This window comes from Gossypium hirsutum, chromosome D13 (genome assembly GCF_007990345.1).
Source record: "Gossypium hirsutum isolate 1008001.06 chromosome D13, Gossypium_hirsutum_v2.1, whole genome shotgun sequence".
In the NCBI taxonomy this organism is placed as follows: Eukaryota; Viridiplantae; Streptophyta; class Magnoliopsida; order Malvales; family Malvaceae; genus Gossypium; species Gossypium hirsutum.
The window spans coordinates 61,128,557-61,141,376 of NC_053449.1; the positions used below are offsets into that span (position 1 = coordinate 61,128,557).

Here is a 12,820-nt window from a genome sequence, read left to right on the forward strand (position 1 = left end):
TTATAAATTAGTTAGATTAAGACAATGTAAGGTTATGATATAGCACAAATGTATTAATATTTGTTATTAAAATAGATATTTTATATTATTAATTAATAGATATTTTATAATTATTAATTAACTTAATTATAAAATAAAGAAAATGAAATAAAGAAAGAAAAACTGAAACATTAAGCAGGAACGAAACAGAGAAAGGAGAGAAGAAGAAAAAGGAAAGAAGAAAGGGAAATTAGGCTTTTAAAGCTTAAATTTATTGGTAAGTTTAATCAAGTTCTTTTCTTATAAATTGATTTTTTGGAATTCTAGAGTGAAATACTATTGGATTTAGTTGAAATTGAAAGTTAATAGATTTTTAGTAGGGTTTATGTTGAAAAAAAATGATGGAATTGAGGGTTTATTTGATAGAATTTTGATTGGAATTGAATAAAGGATTGAATTGTAACAAGCTATAAGTTTTGATTTTAGGGATTAAATTGAAATAAATTCAAAATTATGAAAATATGATAAAATTAGATAGTTAAATGCGAGTTTGGCAAGAATTGAGTAGCAAAAGGTATGATGAGAAAAAAAATATAGGTTTAGTTAGGATTCAAATTGGAATTAAAGTAAAAGTTAGATAAAATTTTAGCAATTAAATTGTGTTGTGCTAATGATTGTGAAATTATTTTAATTGTTCGTAGCTAATATCATCCTGAATCATCGGCCCAAAAAGGAAAGAAAAGATTGTCAATGATTAAATCTGAAGAGAATTCTAGTTTGTATCACAACATTCAAACTTTATCATTATTATGTGTTAATTTACTAATTATGTATGGTAAGTATTTTAAGGTAAGTTTTTAGTAAAATGAAAATTTATGATTGGGTATTGAAATTGAGACTGATACTGAACTGAATTATGGAATACTGAATATTGTTTTGAGTACTAAATTGAATTGTGAAGTTACTGAATATTGTTATGTGTACTGCATTGAACTGTGAATTACTGAAGTAATGATTACTGTAATATTGTGAAACTGATGAAATAAGGAATTATATTGATACTGAACTAAGATGGAAATTGTACTGAAAAGTGAATTAAATACCCATTAACTAGTCGGGATAGTCGGATATAGTTGGCTGCCAGAGGATATGGAAGGTACGGGTTTTTGCCGACTTACTGATCAGGCATTTATATGCCAACTACTGTTACTGTTATCGATTCGACACTTTGTGTGTTGAATACTATTACCGTTACAGTTACAGATTCAGCACTTTGTGTGTTGATACTATTATTGTTACTGTTACTGCTACCGTTACTGATTACTATTTAGGTGTTGTGTACCGTTAAGGTACAATGTGTAGTATTGGTATGTTGGTTGGAACTGTGTATCCGCTGAGTCCGAGTCAGGTTAATAGGGGCAAATGAAATAAATTTACTGATAAAACTAAATTTGAATGATATGACATATGTGAAAGGTGAGAATTGAAATAAAGAAACAAGAATGGTATGTATATAATCAATGATATATAAAGGCTAAATTGTTCATTAAGTGATGATAATTGTAATGTAAAGTACGTGGTGTGTGATTTAATGTATTTAATACAATTGATTATAGTATACCACTGAGTATATGCATACTCAACGTACGATTGTTTCGTGCGCAGGTTGTAGAAGTCAAGTACTGAACCAGCATCCAAAGCTAGACCTGACTTCAGCAACTTTTGGTGATGTATATTTTCTTTTGGTAATGTGGCATATACATAGGATGTATATAAAGGTTATTATGTTTTGAATATAAATGGTTAAAAATGTTAGTAGTACAAGTCTAAGAATTATAATGAAAGAAGTTTATCCGTTTCAATTTAATTAGTACATTGATAAATTTAATTGATATTATATTGAATTGGTTGAATTGGTTATGTTTGGAAATGGATACGGTTTTATTGCAGGGGGTTTTATGTAAAATAATCAGAAATACTATCAAATTTTTTAAAAAAATTTTACGACAATTTTTTTAGAATACTCGAATAAGTTTCGTTCTACTTTTAATACATGTTTTGGGCTTCGAGAGTCCATTATAGGGATTTAATTATTAAATTATACTATGAATGTTATTTAATTATGAATTATTCGTAAGTTGTCTGATAGGTCTGGTAATGCCTCATAACCCTGTTTCGGCGACGGTTTGAGGTTAGGGGTGTTACATATTATATTTATTATATTATAAAAATAAAACAAATTATAAATTAATAAAATAAAAGAGTTTGATTTAGTTCAGGTACTTTTTATATATTTATGAATTGAAAATAAATTTAAGTAATAACATAACTAAGTTAATAAAATCAAATCAAAACTAAGCAACACTAGTTCGAATCAATTTCTTTGCTTAGCCCTGCCTTAAGGCTTTCAACTTTAACTCCGACCTTGAAAATATTTTGTCCATTTTTGTTCTTATAGCAATCCCAAAATTTTATAAATATTTTTATTATATTAATTTATAAAATTAAGCCAATCTATATTATTATTAGTCATCGGACACCAATTTAATTAAAGAAATTACAAAATGTTCACTTGTAACTATAATAGTTATATCATGTGAGGAATTTTGATTTTTTTAATTAATTGGTGTCCGATTGACTAATAATAATATAGATTTGGCTTAATTTTATAAAATTAATATAATATAAAATATTTTATAAATTTTTGGGATTGCTTATAAGAACAAAAATGGACAAAATATTTTCAAGGTCGGAGTTAAGTTGAAAGCCTTAAGGCAGGGCTAAGCAAAGAAATTGATTCGAACTAGTGTTTGCTTTAGTTTGATTTGATTTTATTAACTTTAGTTATGTTATTACTTAAATTTATTTTTCAATTCATAAAATATATAAAAAGTACCTGAACTAAATCAAACTCTTTTATTTATTTAATTTATAATTTGTTTTATTTTTATAATATAATAAATATAATATGTAACACCCCTAACCTCAACCGTCGCCGAAACAGGGTTATGAGGCATTACCAGACCTATCAGACAACTTACGAATAATTCATAATTAAATAACATTCATAGTATAATTTAATAATTAAATCCCTATAATGGACTCTCGAAGCCCAAACATGTATTAAAAGTAGAACGAAACTTATCGAGTATTCTAAAAAAATTGTCGTAAATTTTTTTTAAAAATTTGATAGTATTTCTGATTATTTTTACATAAAACCCCCTGCAATTAAAACCGTATCCATTTCCAAACATAACCAATTCAACCAATTCAATATAATATCAATTTAAAATTTATCAATGTACTAATTAAATTGAAACGGATAAACTTCTTTCATTATAATTCTTAGACTTGTACTACTAACATTTTTAACCATTTATATTCAAAACATAATAACCTTTATATACATCCTATGTATATGCCACATTACCAAAAGAAAATATACATCACCAAAGTTTGCTGAAGTCAGGTCTAGCTTTGGATGCTGGTTCAGTACTTGACTTCTACAACCTGCGCACGGAAACAATCGTACGTTGAGTATGCATATACTCAGTGGTATTACTATAATTCAATTTGTATTTAAATACATTAAATCACACACACGCACGTACTTTTACATTACAATTATCATCACTTAATGAACAATTTAGCCTTTTATATTATCATTTGATTATATACATACCATTCTTGTTTCTTTATTTCAATTCTCACCTTTCACATATGTCATATCATTCAATTTAGTTTTATCAGTAAATTTATTTCATTTGCCCCTATTAACCTGACTCGGACTCAGCGGATACACAGTTTCCAACCAACATACCAATACTACACATTGTACCTTAACGGTACACAACACCTAAATAGTAATCAGTAACGGTAGCAGTAACGTAACAATAATAGTATTCAACACACAAAGTGCTGAATCTGTAACTGTAACGGTAATAGTATTCAACACACAAGTGTCGAATCGATAACAGTAACAGTAGTGGCATATAATGCCTGATCAGTAAGTCGGCAAAACCCGTACTCTTCCATATCCTCTGGCATGCCAACTATATCCGACTATCCCGACTAGTTAATGGGTATTTAATTCACTTTTCAGTACAATTTCCATCTTAGTTCAGTATCAATTATAATTCCTTATTTCAATCAGTTTCACATATTACAGTAATTCATTACTTCAGTAATTCACAGTTCAATGCAGTACACATAACAATATTCAGTAACTTCACAATTCAATTTAGTACTCAAAACATATTCAGTATTCCATAATTCAGTTCAGTATCAGTCTCAATTTCAATACCCAATCATAATTTCATTTACTAAAACTTACCTTAAATACTTACCATACATAATTAGTAAATTAAACACATAATAATGATAAAGTTTGAATTGTTGTGATACAAACTAGAATTCTCTTCAGATTTAATCATTGACAATCTTTTCTTTTCCTTTTTGGGCCGATGATTCAGGATGATATTAGCTACGAACAATTAAAATAATTTCACAATCATTAGCACAACACAATTTAATTGCTAAAATTTTTATCTAACTTTTACTTTAATTCCAATTTGAATCCTAACTAAACCTATATTTTTTTCTCAATTCATACCTTTTTGCTACTCAATTTCTTGCCAAACTCGCATTTAACTATCTAATTTTATCATATTTTCATAATTTTGAATTTATTTCAATTTAATCCCTAAAATTCAAAACTTATAGCTTTGTTTACAATTCAATCCTTTATTCAATTCCAATCAAATTTCTATCAAATAAACCCTCAATTCCATCATTTTTTTTCAACATAAACCCTACTAAAAAATCTATTAACTTTCAAATTTCAACTTAAATCCAATAGTATTTCACTCTAGAATTCCAAAAATCAATTTTATAAGAAAAGAACTTGATTAAACTTACCAATTAAATTTTAAGCTTTAAAAGCCTAATTTTCCCTTTCTTCTTTCCTTTTTTCTTCTTCTTCCTTTCTCTGTTTCGTTCCTGCTTAATGTTTCAGTTTCTTTCTTTCTTTTTTTTTTATTTCATTTTCTTTATTTTAATAATTAAGTTAATTAATAATTATAAAATATCTATTAATTAATAATTATAAAATATCTATTTTAATAACAAATATAATTAATACATTTGTGTATATCATAACCTTACATTTTGTCTTAATCTAACTTAATTTATCAAATAAATAAAATCTATTTAATAATAAAATTATTAATTAATTAAATTACTTTAAATTAAACTAATTCACTAAATAAAAGAAATCTAATTAAATACATACCAGACTCATAATTTTAATTACTCTAATAATTATTTAAACTCGTTACTAAGACAGAGGCCCATACACACTTTTCCGCTGCTATGAATTTTGGGTCGTTAAATATAATGCAAATTAGTAAAATAACTCTAATATGTATATATTTTTTTAAATAAATCGATTGAATTTGAAACGAAGAAATCAGTTTAAAAATTTAAGGGTAAACCACTCAAGGTCACTAAATTATAGTAATTATGTTTGACACTCACTTAAAAGGATAAAATAGTCATGGAATTATTCGAAAGTTTCGTTCAAGTCACTGGGTTGTTAAATCGTTGTTGTATGGCCTTCTTATTCGCACCGCTTGCAGCAAGAAAGCTTTCCTTCACCTTTACAAGTCCATTTTTTATAAAACAACTTTGAATGTCTGATCTTCGACACTGTCGTCAGATTGACTTGATCTAAAGTATGTTCTTCTAGTATCGATGGGTACTATCTATTAACCACTCATCGAATTGTCACTTGGACTTACTAGCCAGACTTTAAAAGAAAACTTAACAGCTCAATAATTTAAAAACCTTTGTATAATCTAATGATCATTTTATAATTTTTAAAGTTGAATGAATAATATAATTATAATAGTTTAGTGAACTTAAATGTAATTTATCCAACTAAATAGGGTAAGAAAAAAAAATCAGAGTGAAGTCATATTTGGAAAATCATATAAAGAGTTATTGGGAGGAGCATTGAGAGCAAAGGTCTCTCCAATTGATAGAATCTCATGCGACTTGAATTATTGGCCAAAAAGGAATTTTGCAATGGAGATAGAGCATTATAATTTAAGCATAAATTCCACATACTATTATAAATAAAATAGATGGAGAAGGCATTTGATGTCTATCCACGTGGATGACACATCGGCTAGGGAACTATTTGACGGATGAGAATATGGTATGAAATAAGGATATTATCTCTTTTAAATAGTTTAATATCATATCAATAATTTTATCCGTAATTTCAGGAATTTCATTTGGATAAATGCTAAAATTAGGATGAAATTAGAAAATAGATACGGATGACTTGACATCGTTATTTTATACAATCATTTCCCTTTTAGGGATTTAGAAAAATATTATTATTTTTTAAAAATATTTATCATAAAAAATAATTATAAATAATAAATACATAGACATGTCATAGTGTATACAAGATATAAAAAAATATATAAGTTGATGTATAAATGTCACAATCAGTAGAAAAAACCCAAATAAACATAGTAGACTAGTAGTACATATATATTTATAGCTACATATATGCATCAATGATTAAACATTTTAATATGATGTAATTCTATATATTTATTATATTCTATAATATAATAGTACTGCATTATATTTATTATTATACCTGTTGAATTATGCTCCAACTCTCTATACTTTTCGTACATTTGAAAGGTAACCTTCTTACTATATTATATAATGTATATCATATCATAACATATAATATACTAATAGTTTATATATAGCATTAATTATTAAACATCATAATATAATGTAATATTATATCTTTGATTATAATCTATATTACAATAACATTTATATATAATAGTAGTACATTATATTATATATTATTATTATACTAGTTAAAATATGCTCTAAGTCCCTATACTTTTCATACATTTAAAAGTTAGCCCTCCTACTATATTATATAATACTATATCATTCATATGATATAATATACTTATAGTTTATATATATGCATCGATGATTAAACATTATAATATCATGTAATACTATATCTTTTATTATAATCTATATTATAATAATAGTTATATATATTAATATTTTTAGTAATAGTTTATTTATCATATTATTTTATGTATTAGTAATATACTAATTTAGTTTATCGGTTTAACGTAAAGTTAGGTAATCGGTTTTGGTAATAGCTATATAATATATGATTATATTATCGTTAAAGTTTAATTTTATAGATTTTAATAATTCATTAAAATGAAGTGAATTTATTTTCAATTTAAAAAAAATTACCAATAAATAGTTAAAAAATGGGAATTAAACACAAATAATAAAATAAAATTAGAGGCGATGGCATCACTATCGGTTTGATCTCCAAATAACATCTTCCCCTGGTAACACCTGGCTGGTGGCAATATGGATGAGAAGAGAATAATATTTCACATTCGTGTGTTTTTTCAGCAATAACGATAAAAGAATCAGGCTTGTTTGGATTCTATTTCCATTTCTATGCATGAATTCCTATCCTCTTCCAACCAAAAAAACATATATATGTTTAAATATCATTGAAAATACTGATAAAAATATACGTGGCATGCCATGTGTTATGTCTAATTACTTTATCAATAAAGTCAACTTTAATAGTACAAATAGATGAGTTTTTTAACAGAAATACTAATTTATCTTTAATTTGACGTATAAAAACTAATATTTAGTAAAGGATCAAAATATAATCTATCTCTTAGTATAAGGATTTTTATGGTAGTTTTACCAAACTTATGTATGACACTTGGAACTCTTCCTTAAAAGAAGTCTACGTGCTATATCATAGCTATCAACAAGTATATATAGCCCTTCCACCCCTAACACCAAAAATCACCATTTGCACAAACAATTTGTTGATTCAGCTGCTATCTATATAGCACTTACCATTACTGTTTCTTCAAGCTCCCTCGTAAGCTTCTCCAATCCAATCTACCTTGTTTTTCTGCACTTTTAAATCTTATTTTATGATGAAACAAGCTTTGGTTTGAGGATCAAAATCTGGGTCTGATTTTATTCCCTTTTTGTTATAGTTTTAAAGATAAAAATGAGCTGCTGGGTCGGAGGAGACTGGATGTGCGGCGCCTGCCAGCACCAGATTTTAAAAGAGGGAAGCTTGCCACGCTGCGGGTACCCCAAGTACGGCGGCCCCGATGTGTCGACTTACTTATACAACAACAGTTACATAGTGCTGAAGTTTTAGCCGGGGACTGGTACTGTTCCGCCATGAACTGTGGGGTTGTCAACTACGCTAGCAGAACAAATTGCTATCGCTGTGGTTCGTTGAAAATGATTTTGTTGGTAATTATAATACAATGGGCTGTGATGGGACTGTTCCCCCTGGATGGAAAACCGGTGACTGGATTTGCACCAGGTCAGTAAAATGAAAGATAATGTTACTATTCGTGTTTGACACATAAATACGATTTGGAGTAATATAGATAGTATCCTGTGAATAAAAATGTTGGACACATAAGCTGCATTGTGTCTGGTTATGACATTGGTTTATGATATTGCATTCATTTGACTTCCAAACATGGTATCCACCCAATATAGCAGATAATTAATTCCCATCTTATCACATGTATGTTATCTATGGAGACTGTCATTTATATATGCTTATCGTTGATCTGATATGACTGCAAACATTTGTTTGGTCAGATATGGATGTGGAGTTCACATTATGCTAGCAGGATCGAGTGCTTCAAGTGCAAGACCCCAAGGAATTTTGGTAATATATATAGCAAACAATACGGGTAAAACTATATAGAGGTTTTGTATTAAGAGTAAATTATATATTTTTTTCTCTTTACTCAAAAATAGGTAAATTAATCCTCATATTTTAGATCAAAGAGTAAATTAATCGTTTTTGTTTAAAATTTCATTCATTTGTACTGTTAAAAACTCATGTGACTGATAGAATAATCAAACAGATAAATTTGGCATGCAACCTATACCTATTGACGTATAGAGATAAGTTTTTGACAGAATGATCACTTTGCTTTTGATCTAACGTACAAAGGTTAATTTGCCAATTTTTTGTGTAGAGAAAGCAAAAATACAATTCGACTCTTAATACATGAACCTTTATGATGCTCTTACCGAGAATATGATTTATAGCATGAATAGGCTATTCAATTTTTATTTTTTTATTTTTTTGGTTGATGTTTCTCAGGTGGTGCATAGGGAATTAAGAAGAATATTGTGTGCAACCAATGTTAATAATTTCTTTTCATATATCTAATCCTTCACTCACCAGTTTTGTTTGGTTTTATTGGTGTCGACAAATATAGCATTTAGGATGACCAAAAGGGTGAACGCTTTTCCTTTTTCAAGATTATCAATGTAATTGTAATCATCAACAAAAAAGGGTTTTGGTTTGATTAATGGGGTTATGATTTTTTTTGTCTTTTCTATGGTTCAAGGCTTAATGATGTTGGATGATTAAGATCTGATAAGTTTAAATTTTATCAATAATGACAAGATGTAATAATAAGACACATTATATTGTTGACAATTTTTTTGTAAAAAAACGATCGATTTGGGTTTTGAAAATGAAAACGAAAATGGGAGTCGCCACCAATCCTTTTTGATAAGGTGTGATCAGGTCACTTGAAAAGTGGTTGTTTTTAATAACGATTTTATTTTATTAAAACAATAGTTTTGGTCCACGAAATTCAGAAAAACAGGTTCGAGAGTCGGTTACGCACGAGGAATGATTAACACCCTCGATACGCCCAAAATTGGTACCTAGTTGATTACTTAATGTCTTAGTGTCGAAAACTGAAAACTTTAAAGAGATTTAAAATACGATCCTAAAAAACTGAATGACATGGATTAAGATTTAAGAGAGCTATTTGGTCTAACGAAAAAATCGAAACCCAGCACATTAGGGCACGTTTCATCGAATTTCCAAACGCAAAATATTGCCTTACTCTGAAATTTAAAGGATATTTTGCTATTTGGTCGAACGAAAAATTCGAAACCCAACACATTAGGGCATGTTTTCTCGAATTCCCAAATGCAAAATATTGCCTTTATTATTTTTTAGAAATCCTCATATCGAGAAAACAACATGTCATATCCAATGCGTTAGGACACAACGTATCGAATTCCCGATATGAGAATGCATGTCGAAAAGTTTACTTATTTAAAAAATATTAACTATCTCGGATTTAGAAAAATGGATCATGCCCAGTAAGTTAGGACACAATCTTTCTTAATTCCCGAGATTATTTAAAACTTGAGAAAAAAAAATCATGTCCAGTATATTAGGACATGAATATTAAAACTTGAGAAAAAAAAATCATGTCCAGTATATTAGGACATGATCTCTTAATTCCGAGATCGTTTAAACTTGAGTTTGAAAAAATTCGTGTATTTAAATTTATTGCGAAAATCGAAACCCAGTAAGTTAGGGTACGACCTTCTCGAATCTAAACACGAGATTTGCTTATTCAAAAATCATAATTATGCATTGAATAAAATTAATCTAACATGAAAAAAAGTAGAAATAAAATATGGTGTTAATATGCGTAACAAAACAAAAATGAACACGATGATATAACATAAATAATACGGGCAATAGCAACGAAGATAAGTTAAAAGACAAACTAATCACACAATATAATAAGCAGATAAACTAATCGAATAAAATGGGCATGATAAAATAAATAAATAAATAAATATCGCGTGAAACAACAAAACCGTAAAAGAAATAAATAAAATAAAAAGAATATATAAATACATATATGTATATTAAAATTATAAAGTATACAAAATATGTATATAAGTATGTATTTAGATATATGCTTATGAAAATAAAAATACGTATATATATATAGATAGATAGATAGATAGATAGATAGATAGATAGATAGATAGATAGATAGATATGTAAACAAGTTATAAAATATACAAAAAAAAAATATAAGCATGTATACGTGCATATAAATTAAAGATATGTATGTATATATATATAACTAAATTGAAGTAAAAGAAAGTATAAATAAGGACAACAATAATATTAATGTTACTAATAGAATAACAAAATAACCTAAAGTTTTTTTAAATATATATATATGTGTATATATCTATATATATAAGTAATTATACAATAATAATAGAAATAATAAGACACATATATTTAAAATTTACATAAGTAAATCTACATGGAAACAAAAAGATAATAACAATAATAACAATAATAATTTATTAGTTTTAATAATAAAATAACCAAAATACAAACAGAGGGCTAAATTGAATAAAAAAACAAAATTTGGGGACAAATCGCAAATAAATTAAAGGAGAAGGACCCATTGAATGCGCGAATAACAAGGAGGGACCAAATGGGCAATAATCCAGTCCCTCCACAATGCACAGCTTCAAGGTGGATCAGATTGAAATATGAAAGAAATTCCAGGGCCAAATTAAAAAATAAAAGAAACTTAATTGCAAAATAATTAAAAGCGGAAGGGCTGAAAGCGCAAATAGACCTTTCCACAAAAACACGCGGATCCTTGGTGGAGCGGGTCGGGTCGGCCCGATCCAGGGTCAAAACGACATCCCTTCCTTCTCACACCAGAAAAAAAAACTGATATGCTTTCCCCCTCCCTTTCTTTGTTCCTCTCTTTCCCTGGTCACTGCCCAGAATCAGGTCAAAGCCGTCGCCGTGCCGGCCACCGTACACGATGGCTGGAAAAATAAAAAAGGTATATTTTTATTTTTATTTTTTGTTTTTTTTTGGTTGCTATATACTGGTATATATATAGATATTTTTTAAAAGAAACAAAGTAAAAAAAAAATCTAAATAAAAACACTAAAAAGAGGGTTTTTTAAAAAAAACCTTGCTTTCGGGGTTTCTTTTCTAATCTTTTATTGTTTTTTGCTTGAATCTCTTCTTTTATTTCTCCAAAAAAGAAAAGGGATCCCCCCTTTCTCTGTTTTAGATGGCTTTATAGCCATTTACAACACTTTTTTTTATCTATTTTCTAATGATTCTCTTGCGTGCTTGTTTTTCCTTGCAGGGAGAGGTTGGCCGGTGGCAGAGTTGGTTGCCGTGGAGGCGCGATAGTGCAAGTGGATGACCCTAGTGCGGGGCACTAGGTTAGGTGGCTGCTGATTTCTTTTCTGAAAATGGGCTTGGGTTTAGGTTAATTTGGTTGGGTTTTAGGCCTACTGGGATTTGGGTTTTAATTGGGCCCGGGCATAAAATTGGGCATGTACAGCTGCCCTTCTTTGCTCGTTGTCGTGTAACGAGAACAGAGCAAAGACTAAGAAAGACCAATTTGCCCGGTCTCTTCGAGTCTTCACTTATTTAATGCTTCTCTTTTCAAGTAGCTTTATTCCATTCTACTGCATCTTGTTGTTTCAATCCACTCTACTGCACTTCAGAGAACTCTAACTTGTAGCTTCAATCTTCTTCGTAGCAAATTCAGGGGGACGAGATTCGTGGTTTTTTGCTCCACTGCAACATTAGGGAGATAAGACTTGTTGCTTCAACCTGCTCCATGGTGGCTTCAGGGAGATAAGGTTTGATATCTTCAGTTTGCTCCACTGCAACTCTAGGGAGATAATACTTGTTATGGTGTGATCCACTCTACTGCAACTTCAGAGAGATAAGATCTGTGGCTCTTCGAGAAACATTTGCTATCTTCAGTCTACTACACTGCAACCTCAGTGAGATAAGACTTGTTATGGTGTGATCCGCTCTATTGCAACTTCAGAGAGATAAGATCTGTGGCTCTTGGAGAAAACATTTACTATCTTCAGTCTGCTACAT

General features: G+C 28.8%; 1 pseudogene; it reads left to right on the top strand.

The window, feature by feature from the left end:
• The first annotated feature begins 7,848 nt into the window (after positions 1-7,848).
• On the top strand, positions 7,849-9,302 carry LOC121225216 (zinc finger Ran-binding domain-containing protein 2-like; annotated as a pseudogene).
• Positions 9,303-12,820: the final 3,518 nt, after the last annotated feature.